A 6,378-nucleotide genomic window follows, 5' to 3' on the forward strand; every position below is an offset into this window, starting at 1 on the left:
AATCTGTGTGCATTGCTTGTTCTTGTTTTTCTATTATCTTCCGCTTCATTTTAAGGTTATGTTTCCACACTTTATGTGTAACCATCACATTCTAGTTGCTATAGCAATGATTAATCTTGTCTCGACAGGCATTGATTTTTCTTGAATACCAATGTTTGTACATGCATTGAACGATAGATTTTGGTTAATTTCTATATCTTGCAAAGCACAGTGATGATAGTACTACACTGTATGTAATAGGATTGGTACTTTACAAAAAAAAACCCATGAAATGTATATTAAATTTTATAAAATTCTATATAATTTCAAAAAAAAAAAATCATAAAATAAAATAAAATATTTTTGTTGAACTAAATAATTCACCACTAATATATTGGTGAATATTGAACAGCCAATGAAGATTTGGACATTTTAATATAATCAATCAAATAATTAAAAAAAATAATAAAAACACTGCTTAATCATGTTATTTTTTCACAAATAAATACAAACAATAAATATAAAAATATCACACTAATATGTTTCGTCATAAAAATAATTAAAAAGGCACATGAATCATTCTATTTTTTTTAATGAAAATGTGTTTTCATAAAACAAGAGTTGTGATGAAGGAAAAAACTGGTTGGGTTCGGTTTGGTTCAATCAATTTTTAGATGGAGATATTAGAATTGGACCGAATAGGATCTATTAATAATGGAAATATCGCATGCATTGATGTTAGGCAGTATTGTAGTAAGGGGGAGTGGTATTTTCTTCATGCATAAACATAATAATAAATAGGTTGCCAAAAGCTGATCGATTCAGAATTGAGAAAAAAAATCAAAAAGAGATTGATCGATCTTTGACAACTCACATGCGTGTAGATCTATCATCTATGTAAAGCCTATTTGGATCTCTGACTAACTCTGACCATGCATAACTATTACTATTGTGAAGATGGCCATGGATTACCAGAGTCCAATTGCAATCAATAGCCCCTCACTATAGTAAAAAGTGGTATTCAAATCAAGTCACCCCATAACCTTCCCCCACTCTCCCCACCACCTCCTATTGGTCATCAGAGTCGGCCATCAACAATGGCAAGTGGTAGAAGGCGAGTAGAGCTAACAATAGCCATTCACCATAGTAAAAGTGATTTTTCAAACAATAAATTTTAATTTTCTTTAAAATTATTAAAAGGGTAAGTAAGTGAAACTATAATTTCTTAATTTAACACTTTAATTATAATAAAGTTTTTCCTTTAAAGAAATTACATCTATATATGTATATCTCATTGTCTATTAGATCGGTGTAAGGGTGTAAATTTGATGGTTCTCTGTTTTTGAAGATGGGTTTTGTATCGATATCGGTATTAAAGATGTTAGTCTCATTATTATCCCATTAAATTAATGAGATTAAACCTAGAATGTAATCTCATTTACTAATGGGATGGGATGGTATCGATTCCTAAACGATTCCAAAAGTTGTGGAAAAAGGAAAAGAACTTCAATGGTTCTTAATGAGATGACTCCATTATTAGTTTTGTAGATTTTTCAATATCTTGAGATTTAAGGTGTCTTACTTTAGAAACCAAATTAAAATACAAAACCATAATCAACTTTATAGTTTTAATTCTTCAAACTATCTAAGTGAATTATTGGAAGAGTAGGAGGTACAAGAAATTTGTAAGAAGTTTAAAGGGAACTTTAGAAATTGGTAAATAGTATACCTCAAAACTCTAAATCTTATACCTAAAATACCTCAACCCATTATTTTTTAATTAAAATTAATTAAAATAAATTTACTTCTTTTTTTCTATTGAAAGTTTTCATACATGATAATTTATGAACATGCACAACACTTCAATTTTTTAGATAATTTTAATCCATTTAGTTAGAATGGATCAGATTTTGTCTTAAGTAACTGAATCCTTATATAAAAATATAGGCTTTTATTCAATTCAATATGAAAATTATACATAATACTTCTATAATAATAAAAAATAAATTTTATATAGCAATACAACACAAAATAATTGCTATTTGTTACAATCAATGGTCATTTTTATAATCATTGCAATATAGGCCAAATACCCATTTGGAATCAATATTCTTATTAATATAAGATGCATAAAAATAATATAAAGATAGAATTTATATATTATTTCTGACAGTCAATAGATGTCATTAACCGCTGCAATATAAGTCATTACCTTTTTGGTATGAACATTAAATAAGTTGGCAATCTATTCAAATTTAAGAATGAGAAGCTATTTTTTGATATGTAACAATTAGTAATTAACAGCGGTAATATATTGTCATTCCTATATACTTATTATATTCTTTATTAGTTGTATTTTTACTTTACCACTTTAATTAATGATGTTAGGCATCGACTATATATATTACTACTACTTTATAAAGAGATATAGAGGTAATAATATAATTTTTTCGCTGATTACATATTTATAATAGCAATTATATAAGGTAGTTTCATCTACATAGTAATGATATTTTTTTTATCATCGTAGAAAATGCTTATATAGCAATAGTAAAAATATAATCACTAAAACGTATTTTTCTTATAATGTAGAATATTGATATTCATACAAGGCAAAAAATTTCCTTTACTCATAAAGGAAGAAGAATTTGTCTTCCGCAAGTGAAATGGTCATATAATTGGACTCTTCGCGCATCATTACTCACACTTTTTATTTATGAGGTTAAAACTACATTGCCCTTTGACCATCTTGTAGAGAGATTGCATGTCTATTTATTTCTTATGATTTCTCACTTTTGTTTATAGGTGAAAAAAAATTATTTTTATTAGTATATCTAACCTCACTTGTTAGCTTCATAGTGTACAAGATGTTTCGTGTGCAGTGGTCCTTGGTTGGTTAAGTATCTTGGCCTTTTTATATATAACATCAAAATTATATTAAGACCTCTTATGTAAGTCTATGGCTTGAAGTTCATACAATTCGTAAGTCTATGTTTGACATCAACTGAAAAATCAAATTATGATCAAGAGCCTTGAGTAAATCTAATCAAATTGGAGATCATCAAATGCATTAAAATGAGTCAAAGCTTCAAGATGATTCAATTAACAAGACTTCATCAAATAGACATGTATGCTATGCTTTAGGATTTATATTGTAACTTGTATTAATTATTGTAATCCTAAGCATGCATATGATGTGATTCTCATAGATCCTAAACTGTTAGGATATAGCATCTAAAGTACTCAAACATGATTTAATAATTTAACCTTAGTTGAGTGATTTGTCTTTATAATAGGGGTGCAATTGGACTACATTGGTATATCATACTTAGACCATAGATATCTAATTGATATTTTCATTGAGTATCCTAATCCGTATATGCTAAGGGGTATAGTATCTAAATTCTAACTATGATAAAATTTGATTACACGTTTTTATCTATAAATATAAGTAAAAATAATATAAATATAAACAAAAATAATATTAAAATAATACACTTGATGAGAATATAAATAAACATACAATATATAATACATACAAAGCCTAAATTCACACATAATTATAGATAATATTAAGTTATAATCAGAGTGGATAATGTATACTATCAAAATAAATACATCAATATCCAAATTCAAATGTAATCCCATTTTTTCAACTATCTATTTACATCTCTACTTGTTTGGTATTCATTTTACAATACGCCAAAGGACCATTGATAGGGTCATGAAGCATGGGTCCATAAATGATTCTAAAATTTATCATAGTGTAATAGAGGTAAAATTTACAGAGTTCCCAAACTTAATGGACATAGAGTAATTGGCTCTACCTGGGAATCAACAAGCTACGAGGTCGGACTGATCGTGGACCACTTTGATTATTCATGAGTCAGGAGCTCATTGAAAATGGATTTTTTTTATCTAGTTATCATGTGGGCTAAATTTTACAACCAATTTCCCACTGCCCCCCCCCCCCCGTTTTGGAAGCATAAATTTAGGACCTAGAATCAGATTAGCTCTATAGGCTGAGTCATTATCAAGGATGGGCAGGTCTTGATCTGAGTGACTCGGTGATCCCTTTCAGAATTCATTTATAACAGGCTTAGGTAGGATTCAAATCCTCCCCAGTGCCACTAGAGGGCCAGTGTGTGACAACAAAAAATACAAGAAGTATACTTAACCCAACTGAGAGATCGGTGAGGTGTCCTCACCAAGAAACGACATGTACCAGGGGATTTGAGAGATCGGTGAAGGTATGCAAACTTTAGTCTCACATTACCTGGGGGAGATTATTTGTCTCGTTTATAATCTCTAACCTCCTTAACATGGTACAACACATTTTAAAGACTTGAGGCCAATGAGTTAAAGAGGACAATCCATATTTCGACATCTCAACTCTTGAATGAGTTGATTCATATCATCTTGACGTGGTTTGGCTTCCTCTTTATTATACCAAGGTTAATGGGGACACTGTTTTGGAATCAGAGAAACAATTAGCAGGGACTGTTGGGGTCATTTGCACAAGCATGGGATAACATTATATGATAGACCACTATGCACGTATTGACTAATATTATCCAATACACAATTGGGATGAGGTTTATGAATGGATCCTATTTTTCAATTAAAACAAAGCATTGCGATTGTGTGATGCGTATCTAGTTTTCAGTGCAAAGTTATATGTTGATTACATAGTTTTCAATGTGGAGTTGTATGTTCGAATTGTTACTTTCATGCTTAGCGGGGTTGTCAAGAATTCACTATCTCATTCTTTCTTTCATAAAAATAGGTCGAGTAATGGATTGTCTTGTGGTGGACGTAATGCATGTAAGAAGCTTTGACTTGAACGATCTATACGGTACATCATGTAGATAACCAGTACCTTATTATATTATGTCGTTATAAACCTATGACTGATTTCTAGTGGTGCATTGGGTTGACAGTTGATGCTTATTATAATTAGCCATAACTCGTTAATCTTTTTGCATGTATCATCGTGCTTGTCCTTGCTTGGAATCTTCATGTAACTGACCACCATAAAGTTGGATAAGGTTTTTGATGTTGGTGTTTTGTTTATTAATGATGGTGGGATATTACATATGGTATCATAGTAGACTCTAACAGCGTGTGGGACCGTAGCAGGGATGTTTTGCCCAAAGGGGGGAAGAATGTAACACCCAAGAATATGGCAAGTATATCAAACCTACTTGAGAGATCGATGAGGAATCTCCACCAAGAGATGGCAAGTACTAGAGGTTTGAGAGATCGGTAAGGTTGTGCAAACTTTAGTCCCATATCGCCTAGGGGAGGTTACTGGGCTAGTTGATAACCTTTAGTCTCCTTAATATGGCACAACTCATTTTAAAATCTTGAAGCCCATGGTCCAAAGAGGATAATATTATGCCAAGGTTAATGGAGCCAGGGTATTACATAACGCGCATCCAGTGGTTAGGAGGTCCTAGTGGTGAGTGCTCATGTGTTTAATTGCATGCCTAGGTCCTCCCAGCCATTGGATGCACACTGGGTCACTAGTGGCACTGTAGATACTAAAGTATATTCATCCATATTGCACCTTGACTTGGCAAAGATGATCTGATTCCTAAGTCAACGTTCTAAGCAGGGTTCTAAAACTGGGGATTGGTCAAGGATGATACTGACTCTAATATAGATCCAGATTGACTTGGATCATTGGACACATTTATCCTTGATTTAAAAAAAAAACAGTTATTTATTTATTTTTATTTTTATTATTATGTGTTTACCCTTGGGCCTTACCTATGTATCGGGATTGAGGATTGGTCAAGGGCGATACTGATCTGATCCAGCCAACAGTGACTAATTTGAACCAAGTTTTAGAACCATGGTCCTAAGTCCTTGACATGAAGCCATAGAGCGATTCTAAAGTTCATTGCAAAAAGTGAAATTAAGAAAAATCAAACAAACAAATTACGGAACTATTGAACACGGGGAAACACCTCTTGGCGTGGTGGTGGTTACAAGTCGCAATAGAACCTTGGCCTAACTCCAAGGGAGAGGTTGCTGGTTTGACTCTCTCTCCCTCCCCCCATTGGATGTACTCATGTCACAAGCCCTTTGATCAGAGATCAATTCCGAATTGATGATCCCTTTGAATTCCATATTCAAAGATGAGATTGTATCTATTAATTAAAAGATCTGATTCAATATATTTCTTATGTATCCATAGGTGCTATTTATTGGATTTGAATAAGATTTGGGATCAATTTATACTTGATTGATTGCCTCCATTATGTTCATGCTAAGCATATACCACTCTCTTTGGCTTTGGATCTTTAAAATTCTTGCAGGAGATCCGGGCCAAATTTTTTTTGTCCTTCGATAAAAGATTCATTCTCTCATAAAAAATAGGAGGTAGAACCAAAA

The sequence above is a fragment of the Macadamia integrifolia genome, chromosome 11 (genome assembly GCF_013358625.1).
Source record: "Macadamia integrifolia cultivar HAES 741 chromosome 11, SCU_Mint_v3, whole genome shotgun sequence".
NCBI lineage: Eukaryota > Viridiplantae > Streptophyta > Magnoliopsida > Proteales > Proteaceae > Macadamia > Macadamia integrifolia.